This window comes from Anas acuta, chromosome 4, assembly GCF_963932015.1.
Source record: "Anas acuta chromosome 4, bAnaAcu1.1, whole genome shotgun sequence".
Taxonomy (NCBI): domain Eukaryota; kingdom Metazoa; phylum Chordata; class Aves; order Anseriformes; family Anatidae; genus Anas; species Anas acuta.
Window position 1 is genome coordinate 66,147,808 of NC_088982.1, and position 24,855 is coordinate 66,172,662.

General features: G+C 37.6%; 1 protein-coding gene across 2 annotated transcripts in view; it reads left to right on the forward strand.

Moving 5' to 3' along the window:
- GRID2 (glutamate ionotropic receptor delta type subunit 2) overlaps positions 1-24,855 on the forward strand; it is a 781,470-nt gene that overhangs the window by 25,284 nt on the left and 731,331 nt on the right. The window contains exon 2 of one of the 2 annotated variants that reach the window (XM_068681714.1): positions 23,350-23,415. The exons of the other annotated variant lie outside the window; for it this stretch is intronic. The gene's annotated coding sequence lies outside the window, so the exon portion shown is untranslated. The remainder of the gene's footprint in view (positions 1-23,349; positions 23,416-24,855) is intronic. 2 annotated transcript variants of the gene reach the window in all.

Consider the following 24,855-nt stretch of genomic DNA (forward strand, 5'->3'; position numbering starts at 1 on the left):
TAATATTGCAAAAGTAGTCACATTACTGTGGTGGAACAAATAATTCCAAAGCAAAAAAATAGATAGTAAACACTGCTGAATTGTTATTGAAGTTTTTTACAGACAGCTTTCTATCTCTGTTAATGTGTGCCTGTTGGCAAGCATCTATGCTAAAATATTCCTTCAACCAGTCCTCCTCCCAGAATGTGGGAAGGGTCTGATTATAATTGGATCACTTGCATTTGAAGTGTTAATTCCTCATTTAAAATGTTTGACTACCTTGCCAATGTTGCAAATAAAGAAAGTTCTAGGTGTCTGGCACTTATGACTTCATAAAAATGGAACTGAATTAATTTTTGTAGCATGAGTTTAGCTATGACTTGCACAGATCAGTTTCCTACCAAGCAAGTGGCTACAGAAAATCACTGATTCTTCTTAGGTTTACCTCGATGTGTTATTGTGAGACAGCAGCTGCTGCTAGTAGAAATACTTGTTTTTAAATCTCTGACACCAAAATCATGAACAGTTCCTTTTATTTCATAGCATGAACTTATCTGAATGCAAAAATATTTTCCGTATAAACTTGATTATAAAATATCACCATGCAGAGGAAAATTGAACTACTTTGCTCTTCTGAGGAGGAAAATATAATATAAATGTCTGATTATATAGTTTTTATGCTTGGTTATTCACTTTTTCTCCCATAATACATATTTCATTCTATTTGAAGTGGCTTTGTGGTACCTTTCATTCATAACAACAGGGATGTCAGTCAATAAATCAGAGATTAATGAAGATATAATATTCATTAGAGATATTGCAACATTTGAGCATCTTTCTTTAATATCTTCATCAATGATCTGGACGACGGCATTGAGTGCACCCTCAGTAAGTTTGCAGATGACACCAAGTTAGGTGTGTGTGTCGATCTGCTCGAGGGTATGAAGGCTCTGCAGGAGGATCTGGATAGGCTGCACCGATGGGCTGAGGTCAACTGCATGAGGTTCAACAAGGCCAAGTGCCGGGTCCTGCACCTGGGGCGCAATAACCCCAAGCAGAGCTACAGGCTGGGAGATGAGTGGTTGGAGAGCTGCCAGGCAGAGAAGGACCTGGGAGTGATGGTGGACAGTCGGCTGAATATGAGCCAGCAGTGTGCTCAGGTGGCCAAGAAGGCCAACGGCATCCTGGCTTGCAGAAGAAGCAGTGTGACCAGCAGGGCTAGGGAGGTGATTGTCCCCCTGTACTCGGCTATGGTGAGGCCGCACCTCGAGCACTGTGTTCAGTTTTGGGCCCCTCGCTACAAGAAGGACATCGAGGTGCTTGAGCGGGTCCAGAGAAAGGCGACGAAGCTGGTGAGGGGCCCGGAGAACAAGTCCTACGAGGAGCGGCTGAGGGAGCTGGGCTTGTTCAGCCTGGAGAAGAGGAGGCTCAGGGGCGACCTTATCGCTCTCTACAGGTACCTCAAAGGAGTCTGTAGAGAGGTGGGTGTTGGCCTGTTCTCCCACATGCCTGGTGACAGGACGAGGGGGAACGGGCTAAAGTTGCGCCAGGGGAGTTTTAGGTTAGATATTAGGAAGAACTTCTTTACTGAAAGGGTTGTTAGACACTGGAACAGGCTGCCCAGGGAGGTGGTGGAGTCACCATCCCTGGAAGTCTTCAAAAGACGTTTAGATGTAGAGCTTAGGGATATGGTTTAGTGGGGACTGTTAGTGTTAGGTTAGAGGTTGGACTCGATGATCTTGAGGTCTCTTCCAACCTAGAAATTCTGTGATTCTATAAGCTGAAATCAGGTATGACAGAACTGTAAATGTATGTCTGCCAGGGAAAACTGTTTAAAGAAAATTATTGATTTGTGATTAGACAGCTGATGTTTGTTTGGGGGGGGGGGGGTGTTGTTGAACATCGTTCAACAAATGCTTCATCAAGTTTTTGTTCTTTGTACATTAAAATACCTATGTACATATGTTGTGTGTTAGGATACGTTTGGCAAATATTTAGTAGAAAGACGGCTTCATTTTAAGTGATATTTTTTCCATTGCTCAGAATAGCTTTGTTTTTACATGCCTGGACATCTGTGCCTTAGAACTTGCTGAAAGGATAAAACACGCAATAACCACTGACCTGCTACAGCACTTGTATGTGAGCTCTGTATGTGATTCATTCTGTTCAGGGCATTTAATGTGACTTCTGGACAGCAGAGCATATAAAAATTTGGAGTAGATGATATTGCCTCTTCACTTGAACTACAGTACTTCAGTTTTGTTTAGTTTTCTTTATTTGTAGCTTGGTATCATAGAAACTGTAGACACTTACAGAAGCTTCTTAGGTTTGTCACAAAGAGATATCTGAAAGGTGATGGAAGTAGATGACCCAGGAAAGAGATTAGACCTTCCATCAGATGATAGCTGTAATTTAAAATGCAAAATAAAGGAAGTTAGCTTTTGTCTTACTCACTGTAATCTTATATAGGATGTTTTTGCCATCTGCCTTCAAAGTTGTTTAAAGACATGGATCTGTGAGTAAAAAACAACTCAACTCTGCACGTTTATTTAAGAAAAAGTTTGTTTGAATCCAAAGTCTTGGTTGGACATTGAAGCTGTTAGTGCAGGGCTATGTCGATTTCACATTTGCTTCATTTCCCCTCCTTTTTTCCTTTTTTCCTAGTTTTCCCCCCACTCCACCTTTTTTTCCCCTTCATTAGTGTTGTGGTTTAACCCAGCAGGCAGCTCAGCACCACACAGCCGTTTGCTTACCTCCGCCCCTCAAAGTGGAATGGGAGAGAAAATTGGAGGAAAAAAAAAGTAAAAACTTGTGGGTTGAACTGAAGACAGTTTAATAGGAAAGAAAAGGAGAAGAGAAATAATTATAACGATATCAGTAATAATATGTACGAAGCAAGTGATGCACAATGCAATTGCTTACCACCTGCTGACCAACACCCAGACCACCTCTGAGCAGCAGTCTCCCTCCCACCCCAGCCAGCCACCCCGTATGAATTCTCCAGCATGACGCTATCTGGGATGGAATATCCCTTTAGCCAGTTTAGGTCAGCTGTCCTGGTTCTATTGCCTCACAGCTTCTTGTACACTCCCAGCTTCCTCACTGGCAGGGTGGTATGAGAAGCTGAAAAGTCCTTGGTGTAAGCACTGCTCTGCACCAATTTAAACATCATCATATTATCAACATTATTCTCATCCGAAATCCAAAACTGTACTAGCTATTGTGAGGAAAATTTAAGCCTATCCTAGATGAAACCAGGACAATTAGTCAGGAGCAAACACAGCCAGAATTTAGGCCGACTTAAAAGTCAGAGACAAAACATACAATTGGAATATGGTATAGAATGTGACACAATGAATGCAAACTAGTTAAAATCTATTTTCGCTGCTTGATGTGTCAGTTGACTTAATGGAGTGATAGATCCTAAAATCAGTTTAGGTTTCAAGTTGAACATTGTCTCAGTCACTGTTCAAATACCTTTATCCTATATTTTAACTACATAAAGGCAAGTCTAATGAATTCAGTCAAGACCACTAATTAAAAGTTTGATTAGCATTGATATTTCTAGAAGATAAAACTCTGTGTGTGTATCAAATCTTCTGAGTTGTGCTTTGCTCCTTCAAACATCACTAAATTCCATTTAAGTGCTGTGTGCATCTTAAAGCAGGACTAAAGTCCTGAAGCTGAAATAATGAACATAAATTGAAGTTCCAAAGAGGTCCCGAAGTTGAGATAGACTGAAATGCCTGTAAACACATTCAAGTAGTATTAAGTATCTGATTTTTGTATCTATTCCAGCGAGACTTTGAAGATTCTGTTTACTCCTGAAGCATATGTTAAGTGTAGCAACCATGAACTATAGCAAGAAGTTGAACATCATTGCATTAGCACTGAAAATGCTAATGTAGTTGCTCTCCTAAGGAGATGAAAGGACACATCAAACAGGACAGCATGGACGAATCACACAAACAAGGCAAGGAGAGAGAATGCAATAGCAAAACTTAAAGCTTAATGAGGAAAAAAAAAAATAACCTTGTATTCCATTTAAGTAACCAAAGACTTCATTTAAAAAGTGTCAGCCAGGAATAATTTCCAGGCATTATAACCACAATAACTTCCATATTTAAGGAGAGATTCAGAAGGAGAGGTTTTCTGAGTATGTCTTCCATAAGAACTTTTTTTTTTATATGCAGAAGAAGATACACAAAGTAGTGTGGAGGTTCTGGGTGGAAAAGCCTGAAGTCAATATCATTGTTAGATTCTCATAATAGAAGTAAAAGAAAAGACACAATAGGCTCGATTGAGAATCACTGAAAGCAGTCAGAGCAAAACTGTCCATTCTGGTGGCTAGCTATAGCACTCTGGAGACTCCCAGTTTAGCTTCCTTGTGGTTGGTGACCTTTTCCTCCTTGGAAGAACAGTAGTTGTAATTTGACTTTTCTGTCATTAGTACATTGTTTCACTCTGTGGGCTTGATCCAGCTCCTGTTATTGATTGACATGAATTCCACTGAGAGCAAGAATGAGCCATGCCAGAGAAGGGTTTCTTAATAACTGTGGGAGTCTTGTAGATGCAGTCTTTAGGTAGCATACTGTGAAAACCTATCAGGCCCTCATATTCACAGATAAGTAGTCCTTATGGACTAAATGCTTGAGAAAGTATTACTGAGGCAAGCGTATAACTGTATTTCATTATTTTTCCAGCTTCAAACCAATTACAACTTGCAAAGTTCCTGAACTAAAAAAATTTTCTGTGTTTAGTATATATGATAAAATTATGTTTGTGAAGAAAAAACATATGTGCAAGTATTTTCCACTTGAAGTACAGGTACTCACTGAAAATCTGAACATAGAAAATATGCCATATTTCAGTTCAGAGCTAGTTATATCAATGGAATTTTATAAGATAAGTAGTAACTGTCTTTGTACTATTAATATCCATAATAATGACATAAGATTAAAAGACAAGACCTTGTACTTAACGTGATATTAAAGATAGAAGATGGTGGAGGAAATAATATATCACTGAATAACTCTCCCTCAATTACTTTTAAAACTGGGGGAAAGGGTAAAATCACATTTTTTTTTCTAGTGAATGGCAAAATAATATATTTAAATCATGGAATTCATTCAGGACTTCTGTTGTACGTATTGTAAATAACAAATCTATAATCACACAGAATAGTTTTATATGAAGTTACAATTTCTAAGATCTTCAGTACTAAAAGTGGAATTTCAATAACATTTCATTTTATTTGGATGTGCTTCTGATATATGAAGCATGGGAAACAAGCAGGAGGAGTTGGAAACCGTGGTGCGATTAGAAAAACATGACCTGATTACTATCACAAAAATGTGATGGGACAGATCACATAACTGGAACAATGGAATAGAGGGCTACAAGCTTTTCAGATGAGACAGGCAGCGAAGGAGGGATGTGGGTGTTGCCCTCTATGTTAGCATAGTCAGGACTTCTGAAGGGCAAAATACCAGCTATATAAAAGCATAGTGGACAAGATCCCCTGAATCAGTGGATAAGGAATTGGCTTGAAGGCTGCACCCAGACAGTGATGGTCAATGGCTCTACATCCAGGTGGAGGTCAGTGACAAGTGGCATCCCTCAGTGGTCTGTCTTGGGACCAACACTGATTTAATATCTTTATCAATGACACGGACGGGGATTGAGTGTGCCCTCAGCAAGTATGTAGATAACACTAAGCTGAGTGGTGCAGTTGATACATCAGAAGGAAGGGATGCCATCCAAAGGGATCTAGACAAGCTAGGAAAGTGGGTCCACGTGGGTCTAATGCATATGGCAGGTGGGTTGGAGCTAGATGGTCTTTAAGGTCACTTCCAACCCAAGCTGTTCTATTATTTTATGGTTTTGTGATTCTATGACATAGGTATGCCACTTTTGATTATACTGGTAGTAATATAAAGGTTGCCCAGTCATGGACAGGGACCCAAAGCTACGTAAAGTTACATCCTTCATCAAATAAAGCAGAGGTGATAAATCACACAGAACAGAACAAGAAACAGATTTACAGCGAAGATTAAGTTCATTACAGACTGAACTATTCCCTTGTTTGGCCCATATAAATCTTTCATGCCCCATGAGATGTGAGAGTTAGAGATATAGGGTCTATTACCTATTAATCCTTCCAAATTCATTACCACTGTTTTAACTAAAGTAAAAATACCTTTTCACCAATCTATAAAACTGTATCTGAACAGAATTTTGATAATCATTGTGGGTATTGCTGAATGCTCTCTATTATCATATAAGCCTTATATATAAAAGTGCACTATGGTTGAACCTATATTTAATGTCACATACATTGATACCTGGGAAATATTATATTTTTGCCAATAGTGCTTAAAAGTAGGCAGTGGACTACGTTGATGCTGATCATTGGTAAAGCAAGCAAATAAGACTGACCTAATGCTTAATCAGTAGGTATAAAACTTCATTATTTTAATATTCTTTCACTGCACTTCATGGAAGTTCTGACTAACCGAACAACATCTAGAAAATTTTACTGACAAAATGGTAGTTAGTTTAGGAAACTGAAAAATGTAAAGTCTTGAATGGGTTCTGAAATGCAGAGAGCACAAAGGAACCATGGTAATAACTTGCAAGTTATCTGCAGTGAGAGAAAGAATTAAACATTTTCCATGTTCTAGGCATCAACAAGCATGACATAATGGCCTTGAAGTGATATTTGTCATATACAAATTTAAAGCAGTTGGCAGGAAGCTTTTGGAGAAATTACAACACCAGACATTTTAGGAAAAGGTTGCAGAAATGCAGTAGGAATAGTCACTACTGACTTGCACCAGGAGATGGTCTCTTGGAGATGTTTTCTGTTCATTTTATAAGATAGCAGATCTGTTGGGAGGAAGTGATTTTCACCTCAGCATCTGTAATAAAAGTAACATTGAGATGGATACTGCTGCACTGCATGATCTGATGCTGTTATTTAATAGAACAACAACCTGAAGATAATGTGGAAAAGAGCCCTAAAAATGATTGACAGGCTTGAAAAAATGTACTAATGAGCTATTTTAATCTAATAGAAGAATCATAACAAGAACTAATGGCTGGAAGCAGAAGATGCATAAACTTAAATTAGAAATAAAACACAGATTTTTATGGTGAGAGTGACTAACCTTTGAAACAAATTGCCAAGGGGAAGTGTGGATTATGTATTTCCTGAAGTTTTAAAATTGATACCAACTGTTCTTTCTGTCAGTTGAAGCTCCAGTTATGCTTGGTAACAGTCCACAAATATTCTAACCCTTATTACAAATTAATTTGATATCTCTTTTAATATTATTATTTATTGTTTGTTCATTTCCATTTTATTTTTCTTACTAAAAACTATTCTGGTCAGTTTTGGCTTCTTCTACTCACCTTGTTGTGACCACTGTACTGTGTATCACCTACTGACCTTCCTTTTCATTTCCAGTTTGTCAGTCCCTGGTTTACTTCAGAGACCAGAGTCAATTAACAGTTATAATGAGTGGGTCAGAGGAAACAGTGGCTTGCTTCCTCCTGATTCAGGATTTGGATGTGGATGGGCTGAAATAAGATCATATTTTTTCTTGTTTTATCAGTTACAATCAGATGTTGGCTGTTGGAATGCTTCAAGTAGGATAGGCAGAATATTAACTGGTGAAATATGGAAAATCGGGTTAGATGATGCGATGATGTCTTAAAGTCTATGAACGAACTGATTCATGTCCAGTGACTAGGAGATGGGAGTAGTCTGATCATACTTGTTCAGTAGTTTGCAACTTGCTTGGCTTAATGTTACTATAGGTCAATTTCTCAAGAAATAAAAGGTAATAAAACATGTTTTCTTCTTTAAAACTAAACTGAAGATAGCATAAAAGTTTACCTGTAAATTGCTCTATAAATTGTATGTGCAATGTCATTATTCAGCGTTAAATCCAGTGTTCTGTATGGCACTAAATTGAGTGCTCTAATACTGGCCATAATGTACATTGTAGTCAATCCAGTGTGATTCTACAGCCTTCATATTGAAAGGCTCCCGCAAACCATTTGACTACCATTAAGACTGTACTCATGATAACAAAGATCTTCTTTTTGTTTGTTCTGTGTCCTTTTGTTTGTATAAGAATATAGTTACCTTTTGTAAAAGCTTGAAAGTTTACCAGAAGAACAACAACAACAACAAAAGAAATCAAGAAAGGAAAAATGGAATATTTTTTTCATCTTTTGTCAATATGAGAACTCAGCAACAAATATTAAGTTAAGGATTCTTCACTTGCTTAGACTGCTTATTTACTACCTAGTTAATAGTTGTACTTTCAGTAGTGTCTATCAGCACAGTCAAAGCTTGTTCTGCATACAACAGAAGCTAGTCCCTGGTTCTGGAGCTACACGGTGGCAGTCGGTAAAACCCTTGCTCATTTTGCAAAAGATCTACATTCTGCAAGTAGTCATTTTGTATTAAGCAATGTACTGCTCAGAAGGAAGAAAAGATGTGAAATGTGGCCCTAAGGATAAGAATCATCTCCCTTAAATTAGCAATTCAAAGGTGCAGTTATATATTTCCTACCTGATCCTTTTTAATATTGATTCAGCTTCCTGCTCAGGCAGATGTTTCCCTTGTATGCCTAATGGGCAGTTAGCAGTTGACTTGCATGGCATGCTTCTGGTATCTTATACTCCCACTATTACTCCTAGGTGTCCCAGCCCTTCCCTGTGTTTGTTTCTTCCTAGAGGTCTGTTGCTTGCTGTAACTGTCACAAAAACACTTGAGATACTCTGTTCCTGATAACTTCATGTAAGATGAGGACTACAAAGCAGCAGAGCTGCAGAGAAGGCAGAGTGGCCAGGCTGGAAACCATGACAGTGCTTGTGTCTCCGTCCTTGTTGCACATCAGGGTCATTGGATGCAGCAGATGATTTCTGTCCTGTCCACCTCCCTGTTTCAGACTTGGTACTTGAAGTAGGCATTGCTTGCTACTTCATGCAAAGTAGAGTTTACACAACAGTTTGATCCCATGGGCTAGAAATTGGCTTACTTCTGCTCCCAGCTCCTAGACAGCCATGTAACCTTGACCAAGGTTTTTTTTGTTGTTGTTGTTTTTTTTTTTTTTTTTGCTTTCTCACTGCTGGTTTTCCTATACATGACATGAAGACCATAATATCTAGACAATTAGCTTCTGAATTTCGAAGCATGAGTGCCACTTTTTTTTTCCTTATACTAAAGAGCCAAAATTACCTAGAGGATTAACCAGTCAGCACTGCTTACTAATATCCAGCTACTTGTGAAATGCTCACACGTTATGTCAACTACTGTATGTCTGCATTCGTTATACTAGAGTGGGCCCACTTCTATCTCTACAAAGATAGGTTATACAATACTTATTCTCTCTCAAACCTTGGCTAACCATCTGGGGCTGTTGGATTGTTATCAATTTCTGCTGTAATTTCTATTATACTAGTCTGGGAATTTAGTTCTCTTCTGTGATTATGGTAATGAATTGCAGGTTACCAAAATTACCACTTACTGTATTCACCAAATGCAAGACACTAACTGACAAAATTACCAATTACTAGAATGCAGGTAATTGTTTTCCTTGAGGTTTTTAACTTATTTTTTTTTTTTTTTAGGTGGGGTTCTTAGTTTCCTTAGATGATGTTGGTATCCATCCATCCAACAAAACAAACAGATTTGTTGTTGCTTCCACACTTTTAATTTTTTTTTTTTTAGTATGCGTTTCTTATTCATCTTGGGTTTTTATATGTTTTCTGAGAAAGTTTGTGGAGTTCTTCACATTGGCATAAAACTACTTATAGAATAAGTATCTGTTTTCTTAAGGCTTTTCATCAAACAGGATTTGTATATAGAAGAACTTTTTTTTAAAAAAAAAAAGAGGATGGAAATAAGTGGTAATATAAATATTTTATACCAAAGCATTAAGTATTATGTCCAGGTATAACTTGATATTTTTGTCTGTCCTTGTAACTATATTCCTGTCAGAAATGTTAATCTATGTTATTATGTACTTCTCAGATACCCTTTAGCAAGCTATTTACATATTTTACTATTTTTTGTGGTGTAGAACGAATACTGTAGATAGAAATTTGTGTCTCACAGATACATAGGGCTAAGTAGCTGGAGAGCCTAATCCTGCGTTTATTATCCAAAGTATAAGGCACATGTTAGAAGACACACATGCCTTTCCAGTGATACTGACACTTCTATTGAAACTATTCATTCAGAGAGGAGAGACAACTCTGCTTAGTAGTTGGCCCTCACCCTCCTTCTTAATTTGTACCTCCTCAGTTTCCATTTACTTTGAGATATCCCCAGAGAATACAACAAGTTCATGAAACTGGAGGAGAGACAAATCTTCAGTTTCCGAAGTGGTGACAGGAATCTCTTGCACTGTTTACAGTTTGGGGAAGGTTTCTATAAAGCACTTTACTTGGCCTACTGTACTCCAAATTTTAATAGGCATTTTGATGGTTCAGGCCTGACATTTGTGGTGTATCTGACTTGCAAATCAAAGTTCTCGAGGATGCTACCATCAAGACAGGCTTTAGGGATACTGGAGAGAAGCTGCATCTTCTGGAGATCCATAATGTAAACTCTTAAATTTGTTTGTGAGGACTGTGGTGAAGTCTGATTTATATCATTTCTCAAGAGCCAAATGCAACCTTTGTCTATATTGAATCAGATACTGCTTTCAGTGGGAAACCACGTGGTCTGCCTTATCTGTAAATGCCAGGTAGCAGATTTTATTTGCTCATTCTGTTTTTGATGAATATGCATACAACTTTGTCTTTCTTGCAAAATATAATTAAAGAAAAACACACATTTTGCCCTAGAATTTAAATCAAAACAAACTGCTCATTGCTTGAGGTAGCACTTAGTAGGGGGAAAGCCTGTTACCATTCATTTCTGCAGTGTGTACGCATACTTAACCTGTGAGGCCGAGAGAGACTCAAAGGATAACAGGGCAGTAAAATTCACTTTCAGATTTTCATACTTCTATGTGATCTTCCCTTCTTCTTGACAAGGTAAAAATGTTTTTGAGTAAGAAATTGTTGCTAGTGTTGTGTAGTATGGTAAATATATTCTCTTCAGCTTACGTCCTATTTAGTAAAGCCAGAGTAATACACATTTAGATGTGTATTCATGTCCTGACCATATCAAGTAAAAAGACAGAAATTAATCTCTCTAAATGTATAGCATAAGAAAAAAATATGAATTAAAACAAACTGTACTCAATTTTGACATTCCACTAGACCTATTTCTAAACTCTCTACTCAGAGGAATATTTTTTGATGCAGTGTATCATACTCTGATTTTTTCACCACTTTTTCCAACGTTTTTTTTCTTTGGGTTTACAAATCATGTCTAAATACTGTACTTCACCAAGTTCTAAAAGGTAGCTGAATCTTTTTAGTCAAATGTCAAGGGTTAAATTCATGCTGTTAATTTGAATTTCCATCACCTGTCTTCCTGCACTTATCACTACAGCATTTTATGTAGTTTCATAAAATGTTTAACAGGTGCCAGAAAAGAAAAGCTAGTACAGAAAAAAATAAAGGTCACTCAAAGATTTAGAAAAAGACCAAATGCAACTAGAAAAAGCTCAATCATGTAAAAGGTCAGATTAAATAAGACATATTGTGGGGTAATTTGCCCCCCAGTTGCTTGAATTATGAAAGTTTTTGAATGCTCAGGTGAAAGCTCAAAGGTTGAAGGAGTTATGTTTTTAGAAACATTTGCAGAAGCCAAATTTTTTGAAGCTACGTGTCTCACATAATTTGTCGTTCAAATATATCTATTCAATTAATAGGTGAATATTTTTGTGAGATCACAGAACTGTTGTATCAGCTCTCTGGTTTCATGTAGTAAATAATCTCAAGTAGAGTTGTAAGGGAATGAAGATACACATAAGATTTTTAAGAGCTGTCTTCATTTTGGTACATCTGCCCTTGAATTCATGTGTGACACATCTGAGTCTTGACAGATTGAAAGCTGTATTATGTGTTGCACACATGTAAGTGGTAATGTTTTTATTAATTCTTCATTTTTTTTCTTCTCCTTTGAGAAAAGTAATGTCCCCACTATTTGTACTCTCTGTCACTGAAAACTTTTGGAATGCCACGTTGTCAAAGAGCTTTCCTGTGCAGCTCTAGTCAGGCCTCCCCCCCCCCCCCCCCCCCCCCCCCAAAAAAAAACAAAAACAAACAAACAAAAAAAAAAAAAAACAACAACAACAACAAAAAAAACCCTACTCATTACCTCTAGTTGTCCTCCTTTTTTCATTACATTTTACTTTATAGAGAAAAGTGCAATTAGATGTATTCAGAGCACTTCTGTTTCCAATGGAATACTTAGTTTTAAGACAACTGTGTGTTTCAGAAATTGTTAGGTGATAGTCTAGTTACAATTAAGAGGGAATAGATGTTTGTGCCAATTGATACATTAGATGAATAAACTCCTATATGTTGATCATAAAGAGAGTTAATTTACCAGTGAAAGAAAGGAATAATTTTGTTATTCCTTTATTATATTGTTATAATATTGTTAATATTAATATTGTTATAAATTTTTTTTCTCTCAGATTCCAGAAAAATTGGGAAAGACTGGGAAAACTGCTTTCTTTTATAATACATTTCTAATATTTGTTTAGCCAGGGTTCTTCTCTGTCACCAAGGATAGAGATGACTTCATTGTCTGTAGAATGACTGGAAGGGTTAACAAGGGATTGTAGGTCATAGAAGAATAGCTATAAACCTAATTATTAGTTCAATAATTGTTAATGTTTAGGAGTGTCTTCCATTGTAGTTTGTACTTTTGTATCTACAGCTATTCCTATGCACATGGAGAAGGGTGGGTTTAAGTGTCAGTGGGTGTGTGTGTGGATATGGGGGGGAGGAAGTTTTTGTTGTTGGGTTGTTTTGGTGTTGCTTTTTTTTCCTAAGTTTTTTATTTCCTAGATTCATCCAACTTCCACCTGGAGAGTGATTTTTAAGACCATATGTAAACAACAGTGGTTACAGTGGTAATCCCAAATCAGCACTGAATAGGCACTGAACTATAAGCAGAATTACCTAGGAATTTACAGAGCCTTAAATGGTATTGACATTTCCTCTTCAGGAGGTTGTTTTCCATGCAAAGCCGTTGTGTCAATAGTAGTTAGCAAAGAACTGAGACTAGTATCCTCTTCAACTGAAGGCCATTTACTCTTGTGGAGATGATCATCACAGTTCTCTCCTCACTGCCTTGAATTAATCTACAAGACATAAGAAAAAAAACTTTCCTCTGTCTTTTCAAGGATAAATTGAAAATGTTTTTCCAGGGACTGAAGCTTTTGTATCGCATGAGTAACTGAACTTTGTGTTTTCCAGTTTATTGGTCATATTTTAGGCAGAGAGCATCTGACTGTGTTTTATTCTGCACTAGTATTTTTTATTGTATTACACATAAAGCAAAAGCACTGAAAGCTTAGCAGCACACCTTCTTATGTGTTCTGTTAACATTAGATAAGAGATGTTTACTTATTTGTGCAACATTGCTAACAATATTGCACATGACAGTTTCTTGTCTTTCTCTTTTTCCTTTCTATTTTTTTAATAAGCAATTAACTTGAAATATTCTTTATAAAGGTGATTGTGTTTTCCAGAATTGGGTCCCATATTTGTTCTTAGGGTTTTAGCTTGCTTCGTCGGCTTTGATATCTGATCTTTGTCAAATTCACTTCCTGGAAGAGAACAAATTGCTGCTACCCATTAAGTCTGATGCAACGACAAACTGTTGTTAAATCAGGAACTGATGGATGTCAAAGCAGGAAGAAATGCTCCAACTGAATCACAATATATATTTTTACTACAGTATATGCTTTCTTTGACATTATCAAACACCTCACTTCTGAAGAAAATGGTGTGTAGGAGACCTCAGTATTACCTAAGAAATCTGCCACAGGGCTGAGGGGCCTTTACTTGAAGATTAAAGTACTTTTTCAATTAATAGGACCTTCACTATACACTTGAAATAGGATTGATAAAACTCATTTGACTCCCTCTTTTGCATGCTGCTTAGAGTGCTCCTTTTGAAGCAACTAAGAGAAGAAAGGATTACCTATATGTTCATAAATATACCATGGAATCATAGAATCATTTAGTTGTGAAAAGACTTCTAAGATCATCAGCTTCAACTGTTAACCTAGCACTGCTAAGTCTACCACTAAACCATGTCTTTTAAATACCTCCAGGGATGGTGACTCAATCGCTTCTCTGGGCAGTCTGTTCCAATGCTTCATAACCCTTTCAGTGAATAAATATTTCCTGTTATTTAATCTAAACCTCTGCTGCACCTTGAAGCCCTTAAAGCAACTTTAAACCCTCTGTCCTATTGGGTGTTGCTGGGGCGAAGAGAGTAAATAATCCATCAGCCACTCCTCATAAGACCTGCTCTCTAGAACCTTCACCGGCTTCATTGCCCTTCTTTGTACACGCTCCAGCACCTTGGTGTCCTTCTTTTATTGAGGGGCCCAAAACCAAACACAGCATTTAAGATGTGGATTAACCAGAGCTGAGAAAAGGGGGACAATCACTTCCTTAGTTCTGCTAGTCATGCTGTTTCTGTTACAAGCCAGGGTGCTGTTGGCCTTCTTTGGCACCAGAGCACACTGATCACTCATATTCAACCAGCTACTGACCAATACCCCTAGGTCCCCTTCAACTGGGAGCTTTTCAGCCACTCTTTCTTCAGCTTGTAGAGTTGCATGGGATTGTTGTACACCAAGTGCAGAACCTGGTACTCAACCTTGTTGAATTTCATACAGTTGGCCTTGGCCCCAAATCCATAAGCCTATTTAGATTCCTCTGTAGATCCTTCCTACCCCCAAAATCCAGATCCCTCTGTAGATCCTTCTTACTTCAACTTACCAGGTTTCTGCTGCAAATACAGCAGAGAGGAAACAGTCTAGGAGGTTTCTGCAGTGCGTGGAAGACAAGTTCCTGACACAGTTTGTGAGTGTGAGCCAACTATGAAAGGTACCCCCAATGGACCTTTTTCTCACAAACAGAGAATGACTTGTGGGTGACGGGAGGGTTGGAGGTCATCTTGGGTGTACTGATCATGAAATAATAGTTCTCAATTCTTCGAAAACTAAGGAGGGGTTTTAGTAGAGGGTTTTAGCAAGTCCATCTTGGACTTCTGCAGGGCAGATTTTGGCCTGTTAAGGAGAGCGGTTGACAGAGTTCCTTGGGAGGCTGTCATGAAAGGCAAAGAAGTCCAGGAAGGCTGGACACACTCCAAGTAGGAAATCTTAAAGGCAAAAATCTGAGTGGCTGTCCCCATGTTAAGAAAGACAAGTTGTCAGGGAAGAAGGCCGGCCTGTCTGATCAGGACGTTGTCTCTCTCTGAGAGTTTATTACCTTTGAAAGAAGGAACAGGTCACTCAGGAGGACTAACAAAGAAGTCATGTTACTATGCAGGGAGAAAATGAGAAGGGGAAAAAGCCTAACTGGAGCTTATTCTGGCAACTGCCATTAAAGACAATAAAACATGAATGCCTTTGAATATGGGAAAACAAACAAACAAAACAAAACAACAACAAAAAAATAGCTAACATAAATCAGTGGTAATCTAGATTTTCCTTATGTGCTTTCATTTTTTTTTTCTCTCTTGGAGTTGGATTAAACATCAGAGCTGCATATTATTTACGGTTCCTGATTATTTTTTTTACATTTTTGTTTTAAAATTTAAATTTTTGTGTATCTGATGAAGATGTAAATTCATTTATGATGTATTTCACTTGTTGGCAATCTTGGAAAAAAAACTTTTTAATATGATTTACAGCCTTCTTCAGAGAACAGAAACAATACCAAATGGTGTAAGAGACCATGCAATATAAACAATAAATACTTTAAGCAAGAGCCCCAATAGGTAGCTTCTTTGAGAGTACGTAATTACCCTTTAACTCTAAAACTATGTATTTTTGTTGCTGTAACACTACATTAACACATTACAGCAGTAACATTCCAGTTACATTTACTTCACTGAGTCTTTTTATTTGTCTCAGTCTATTTGGGTGTAGTTCTCTGAATCATATTTGTATTTTTGGTAGGTAATGTAGTGTGTACTCTCCTGTGCAAATCTAATTCCTACACCTTCTTTGACAAAGCCAAAGTAGAGTAGCCCAGTTTAATGCTTGTATAGAAAATAAATAAAACAGAATTCTGCTGCTGAAGGTTTATTTTAATGACTCTGTTGTGGGATAAAATTCCTCAAATAATATGCAGCTTTGTGATACTGGCTTTCTACTGAGTGATAATCTTGAGGTATTAACTTCAAAAATTTAAAAGAATCAAAAATTTGCCATCAAAACACTGTAGTTGTGGGAGATTTTGCATACCTTCTTTAGATTCTTAGAGCTTGAAACTTTTGCAGTTTCCACTGGATGTGCTATTCTTTATCACTGTTGCAATGCACGTGAGCTGTGTGCTGGACAGGCAATTAGACTTCCCTGGTAACTGAACCAATTTCTGTATGTGGCAGCATATAAAAGTTTGGAATGAAAAATTGTGAAAATGATAAATAACACAGGTTTATGACATTTCTACTGAGCCATACCAAACAATCTTCTTTTCTTCTTTTCTTCTTTTCCACAATCAACTAATTACAATATATATATATATTATTATTAATAATAATTATTATTAATATTATTATTAATTATTATTAATATATATATATTGTAATTAGTTGATTGTGGAGAGAAGATAATAGATACAGTAAATGTGAATTTCACTAGGGCATTTTGTATCTTTGCATCTGCCAAAACAACACTTCTTCGTTGCTTTGCTGTCTTCTTTTAATGGTCTATTGCTCACTGAAACGCAGTGCTATGCAATGGTTTGAGCATGTTATGATGGATTTCATTTGAATCCTTGTGCAAACCCAAATGTAATGTTAGTATTATAGGATAATATATTGTTACCATGCAGTACTCTCATGTTCCAAGCCAAACCCAGCTCAGTTACAGTATCTGTCACTCCTCTATTACAATAAAATTAAAAACAAGCACATATGCAAGCAAGATATTAGATTCTTTTGGCATGACCTATTAGAGATTTTCAACAAACCCATGCTCTCTATTGTTTTTTGCATATTTACTCCCACATGTTCACATACTGTCTACCTTACTATAAGCCTGATTATTCTTGCTAAAATGTAGAGCTTTGTGCCGTTTCTACATTTCAATCTGTTATTAGTGTATCTTCCTTTTGCTTAGTTCTCCCTTATTTCCCCCATTACCTGATTTCCTGAAAATTATTTTTATGCTAATGAAACTTACGAGGTTTCCTCATTTGAGGAGCAACAGACCACTTTAAAGACAGAACTTCCCGCAGACTTGAGCTGTGCAAACTCCTGAATGAGCACAGTGGAGGAGGCAGTGCTCAGAGGGAACAGGTTGAATGAATGACTCTTAAGTCTGAGCAGGCAGGGGGAAAACTATACTTGAAGACAACACCAACAGAATAGCAGCATGGTACATTTAGAGTCACAAGCTACATATAAGATTTAGCTCCTATATTACAAGCTGCATTTTCATTTTAGCTTGTTATAATTGTGTAACAGTATTTGTTATATTTTAATCATGCAACATTTCCAGAAAGGCATCCAGTTTCATTCTGAAAATTCAATCTGTCTTCAGTTCCTTGTTATTCATCACCAACCGTGAATTTCTTTCCACTGTAAAAAGCATTGTATCAGATTTACAACTTAAACCAGTTTGAATCTGAATTCACACAGTGGCGGTCTTTATTCAGAATCTTTAATAGCCACTATACAAATACACAATACAAACTCCAGTACAGGTGAAATAATCTCAGTGGCTGATTAAAAATTAAGATCTTCAGCTGAAGAGCAGCACAGCACTGAATTTTAGCTGGAATGTGAGAAATGTCAAAGGAGAAAATATAAGCTTTTTTGGATGTTGGAATATCTTCCATATGTTTTAGCTCATGTCCATGCATAATGTCCATTTGCTTTTTACTAAATTTAATGATGATAATATTTTGCCAGGGTGATTGCTTCTAAAGTATGAAAGGAGGGAGGGAGGTCTTTGAGTGGATGAGAAGAAACTGTTCCCTCTCACTCCTTGTTGGGCACATATGGTGTTAGAGACAATGAGACATTCTGATTTTGTCTTGTTCACAGGGCAGTTTGCATTAAAATAGTTGGCTAAGCTTCTTGTGTGAGGCTAGATCATCCTCTCAAAATATAGAAATAATAGTATATGATTAAATTGACAAATTCAGTTAGTTATTAATAGTTTCCAAATAGTGGCTAGCATACGTGAATAATTTAACAGTTCTTACTGATTTATTGGATGAAATTATTATTTTTCAAGGGTGTTTTTTTCTTTTATGTATTTGGAAATAATGAATTGCTGTATATCACGGTTCCTTTGTAGCCCATTCAGGTGCAGAAATATGTTAAATTGACAAAACAGAAGAAAAATTCATAGCAACAACTAACTGCAGTAGTTACAAAAACATATGGTATCTGTACCATTAAGACATTTGCTCTTGTGAAAATGTATTTTTGAGATGGGAAAGGTAATAGTAGAAAATAGACTAGGACAACATGCAGTACTATTGTAAGTGAAGTGTAGAAGAATATTTTTGTCACTTTCAATGCAATGCATAATAAATACATATGTTCATACAAACGTGTTCTTTCCATGGACCTTAAAGTTAGAGATAGTATTTTATAGTCCAAGTCCTAATGTTAATAACTCTAGGAAAGATGGCAGGTACAACATTTATTCTTAAGATTCTTCTCTTTTATTATGCCTGTCAAATTAATACTCCTGTTTGTCATTTATTTTCTCTTTCTTTTTTTTTTTATAATCACTGAAACATAAGCCTACTTGTGATAATGGGTTTGTATGTGGATCGATTGTGTCATCCTATAAGGGTGACATTGAAGTTAAAAGAAACTGCTAAAGAGGGACTCAGGGGAAGTAAAGCTAATTAGTCAAGTTAAAAAGGGATAATTCGTTGCAAGCTTTGTTTTAGAAACAGATTTCAAAGTTTCATTTCCATTTCAAAGTTTGAGATTCTAGCTTGCAGACCTATCTTCATGCATGGCATTGGAGAATAACAATTCACTTCTTTCTGACTGATAGCTGAACAGTAGTCTTAATGAGATGAGAGTCTAATGTCATTGTCATTAAAAAACAAAACAAACAAACAAACAAGGTGGAAGGCTGGAAGATCCTACTTCAGAATTTGCGAGATTTTCTTGCCTCTTCCAACTACTTTGGACATGTTCTCCTTCCTTCTTCTCCTGTCTCTTCCTCCCAGAGCTTAAAAGATATGATTCATACACACAAGCATATACATACATACATACATATATATATATATATATATATATATATATATATATATACATAAATATTTATAAATATCTGACTTCAGAGATCTTCAACAGAGAACTGTTGAAGTTCTGTAGAGGACTGTGCAGCAGTAGGTTAGCTGTCTGTATATGTTAGAGAATATAGAAGGTACATGAGCAATCGAAAAGCTTTCCAGTTATCTTAACTGAAGAGTGAGCTGGTAAGAGCTGTGACAATCAGTATAATTAAGGTTTCGTTTTAATTCTCTCTAATCAGAACTGAAAACTTTCTGAATTGTTTCACTTTGGGCAGATAACTTTTGATCAGCTCTTTCAAGCTAAGTTGCCTTAGAATACAAGGAAACTAATGAAATATTACTTCTCCACTTCAGAACAAAAGAAAATACTTTAAAACTTTTTCAGCAATTATAGCTCTGAAACAACTAAACTTATAATGAGTAGTAGTTTATAATCTGTCAAGTGAATGCTCCAGTGACTATACATTTAATTGGAATGTGCCAATTTTTTTTTTCCAAAACACAAATAATGCTAATTTTATGCTGCCTTCTTAAGCTAAAATGATATGGTTAAAGAAAGCATCTAGATGGCAGGAAATGAACAAGTTAACAGTCCACATTTTGCATTTACTTAACCTACTACGTGTGTGTATTGAGATATGTATGTTTTTTAAAAAATTATTTATAGTACAATATGGCTATTTCTGATATTTTTCACTCATCTTCTCATGTGATTAATTACAGTTTATGGCTACAGAGTATCTTCAGATTGTCTGAACTATAAAAAGCCCCAAAAGAAAATATCCTTCAATGACTTGAAAGCTCATTATAACAATTATAGGGACATTTCTCTTTAATGTTTTCATAAATGAGTTGGATGCCAGACTTAAAGGTATACTAAGTAAGTTTGCAGATAACACTAAACTGGGAGGAGCTCTTGACTCCCTTAAGGGTAGAGAGGCCTTGCAAAGAGACCTGGACAAATTAGGGAGCTGGGTTATCACCAGCCACGTGGAGTTTAGTAAGAGCAAGTGCTGGATTCTGCACCTGGGACAGAGCAACCCTGAATAGCATGTACAGTTTGGGGGACAAGAGGCTGGAGAGCAGCCCCACAGAAAGGGATAAGCGTTTTTTGGTCAACAGCAAGTTGAACATGAGTCAACAGTGTACCATGCCAGCCAAAAGGGCCAACCATATCCTGGGGTGTATCAAGCACAGTATTGCTAGCCTTATGAGGAAAGTGATTGACCTGTTCTGCTCTGCACTGGTGCTGCTTCACGTCAAGTACCATGTGCAGTTTTGGGTGCCATAACCTAAGAAGGACATAAATCTATTAGCATCCACAGGAGGGCTACAAAGATAGTGAAGAGTGTAGAGGGCAAGACAGGAGTGGCTGAAGTCGCTTGGATAGTTCAGCCTTGAGGAGGCTGAGGGGAGACCTCACTGAGGTCTACAGTTTCCCCATGAGGGGGAGCAGAGGAGCAGGCACTGATTACTGGTGAGCAGTGATAGGACCAAAGGAAATGGCATAAAGCTGTGTCAGAGGAGTTCAGGTTGGATATTAGGAAAGGTTCTTCACATGGCTGGGCACTGGAACAGGCTCCCCAGGGAAGTGGTCATGGTAGAAAGTCTGCCAGAGCTCAAGAAGTGTTTGGAGAATGCTTTCAGACATATGGCCTGATTTTTGGGTGGTCCTTCGTAGAGACAGGAGTTGGATCTAATGATCCTAGTGGGTCCCTTCCAACTCATATTCTGTAATTCTAATAATATAAAATGAAGGAGAAATTTCTGACAGAAAACCTGATTTTGCAGCTAAATTGTCTTTACATTTTAAAAGGTATTCAGGAATACATGTATATGAAATGCTGAAGAGAAAAGATACAGCAATGATTGTTGACTAAATTGGAATATATACATCAGCTGGAAAATAACTTACCATATTTGTTTATCCATATACTGGAGAATTATGAGGAAGAGATCAAAGTGGAAAAGATCGAAACTGGTGTTCAAAATGCTATGGAGGATGCTTAGTCATGAAACTTAAATGTTGTTATCACTGACAGCACACAAGTAAAAATAAGGTTTCTCCTTTCAAAAATGTGCAGAATTAAAGAATTTCTCAAGAATGAAAGCACTGAGAAATGCAGTAAACAAGAAAACTTAAAACAGAACATCATTTGACACTTTACTAGTATTTAAAATAAAATTATAATATTAGTGCATAATGTTATTGTAACACTGTAGTTTAAGGAATAAACATGACCATCCTCATACTTAAAGACCTGATTCTGCAAATTGATGAGTATTCACAAATCTCACTGTAGTCAGTGTGTTGTAGTCTTAAAACAGAATTGATCTGAGCGGGTCTGACACCTGCTGTTCTAATTCTAAGTTATGTGGTCTGGAGAAAATCCTTTAAGTCCTGCAAGTCCTATAAAAGACATACATAATGAAATTTCTGTAGCAGGCATATTCAGAAACTTGAAGCGAGTCCAGATGGAAATGCAGATTTTGATTTGGAAGGTAGAATTATTTTCTGCGTGAGTTTGCAGTAGTTAACAATACCGGCTTTTTGTATACTGAATTTTCTTGAAAACATGAATAATCCTTCAGTTAGATGTTCCAAGCTTTGTGGGTGCTCTGCAGTTTATTAAAATAAACACAGAGCTATTGCTTATTCAAATAACACCACACATCATCACCTCATACGATACCAAGTGAGAGAAATCATTGGGAAGAATTTTTCTTGGAAAAAATTTAAATTATTAACATCTGCCAACAATCTGGCCACAGAAAGCAACAGTAATAAAATTTTCCTGTGCTATAGTGGAGCTTCTGTCCCCTCCCCTTTGCAGGTCAGAGGAGCACTTAGTCAATCTTCTCTACATAGACATGTATATTACAAAGAGTCCATGTTAGTTTTGGCTCTCTTCATTTAAAGCTTTTAGCATTTACATGGGAGACAGGATTCTTCCTGACCTTTTGAAGTCATTTTGCTTTGGTCATTACTCACTTGCAAGCTCACTTGCAGAGAACCTCAGTCTCATCCTTAAGGAAAGATCTTCACTTACATAATTATTTTACTACACAAGTGGGAAAAATCTCAACTCAGTAGTAGATTCCTACAGTTTAGATGTGTTTTTACTTCGTTCTGCTGGAATCCTGTTTACACAATTATGTCAGTCATAGCAAACAGTCTTTTCCTCAAGTGACCATTTATTCTACTGTGCAAATCTGTGAAATAATCTCTGCACCATAATGACTAATAAGACCCCATGGCATCGAGACTTTATTTTTCTTTCATTCCCTTGTGAGAAAAAATTCCTGCTAAAGAAGTTCTGCAGAAGATAGCTCTTCACTTTAATCACTGACTCTGTAGAGTATCTGAGTTGCCTGTGATGAAACAGATTTGTGTACTGTATTTTGTTCTTCCTTGTCTCCTTTGTGTCTGATTGGTTATGTGTGTGGTGTGTTTTTCTTGATTATTTTGTTGCCATTTTTAATCTAGTGGAAGGCAGTGTGTGACACAGTGTAGTGTTGAGTAGGTAGCTAGTCATGTATGTAAATGATGTCAGACCCCCCACACCTCAAATACCTCTCAAAGTGAACTGCAGCCTTCTGTAGCAAAAAGGAAGATTCTCATTTACCTACCTATGTAAGTTAAAGGGCTGAGATCTGCCAAAGGATAAGCTGTATTGTATGTGCCTGAATAACAGTGCCATTCATCCAATTGATGTTGTAGCAAACAGGAAACTTGAGATAAGGTATAGGTAATTGCTTTCTAATAAAACAATAATTTTTAAAAATCTTTTAATACAAAGCTATTAAAATTCTTTACACAGTTACTCAGAATACTATACCATATTAACCTAAAATATCAAACTGCCAGTGGTAGGGAGAGGAAAAATAGAAGCTCAGCACCTCTCTGTCATTCCTATTATCTTACAGTTCTTCAATTCTAATATGTTCCTTTGGAGATGAGAAGACAAAGGTGGACACAATGGTAAGATGTAGGTGAGCTATGGATTTCTACAGTTAAATAGTAACTTATTTCTGTCTCATTTCTTTGCTCAGAACTTTAAGCATTTAATTTTTCATTCCAGGAAAAAATAGTAGTTAGGAAAAATTAGTAGTCACTCAGGAGCCTGCCTTTTTATCTATGAAACTGGGAAGGATTTTTTCTTGTTGTTTTTTAATCTGGTGACATACTAATGTATCTACACTGAATTTCATCTACTGTTCTGTTGTATTTACTGGTTGCCCAGAGAAGTTGTGTAGGCCCCATCCATGGAAGTGTTCAAGGCCAGGTTGGATGGTTGCTTTGAGCAACCCTGTCTGGTGGAAGGTGTTCCTTAGGAATTAGATGATCTTTAAGGTCCCTTCCAACCCCAACCATTCTATAATTCTGTGAGTGTCTGGTAGTCATCCTGTGTGGTGGTTTTACTCAGGTGGGCAGCTGAGCTCCCCCACACCACTCTCTCACACCCCCTCCTCAAAGGAAAAGGGGGAGAAAATACCATGAAATGAGCTCAAGGATTTAGATAAGGACAGAGAGATCAATCAACAATTACCATGATGGGCAAAACAGACTCAGATCATGGGGAAATTAACAAAATTTATTGCCTATTACTAGTGAGCTAGAGAAGAGAGAAATAAAGGAAAAAAAAATCCCCTCATCCACCGTCTTCCACCTCCTCCTCCCAAGCAGCACAGGGAAATGGGGCTGCGGTCAGTCTATAGCGCTACTGCTCCGGCGCTCCTTCATGGTCATTCTCTTTGCTGCTCCAATGTGGGGTCCATCCCACAGGATGCCGTCCTTCATGAACTGATCCTATGTGGGCTTCCCACAGGCAGCAGCTCTTCAAGCACTGCTCCCACGTGGCTCTGTACCACAGGGTCCATCCCCCAGGAGCGAACTGCTCCAGCACGGGTCCCCCACAGGTGGGCAGCAGCTCTCCCCAGGCTGCCTGCTCCTGCGTGGGCTCCTTTCCATGGGCTGCAGCTCCAGCCCGAAGCCTACTCCTGTGGGGGTTCTCCATGGGCTGCAGGGGAACTGCTGCTGCGTGCCTGGAGCACCTCCTGCCCTCCTGCTGCACTGACCTTGGGGTCTGCAGGTCTTTTTCTCACTTCTCGCTCTCCCAGGTTCTGTTGTGCCACAGTTTTTCTATATTATTTTTTCCCCCTCTCTTAAATCTGCTCTCACAGAGGTACAACCAGCATTGCTATTGGCTTGGCTCTGGGCAGCAGTGGGTCCCTTTGGAGCCTGCTGAAACCAGCCCTTATCTAACATGGGGCAGCTTCTGGACTCTTCTCACAGAGGCCACCCCTGCAGTCTCCTGCTACCAAAACCTTGCCACGTAAACCCAATACATCCTCCTAAGTCATTTTTCTGCAATTTGTCAGTCTGCCCTCATCCTTATTACCTTGAATAGCTTTGCATCATCAGCAACCTTT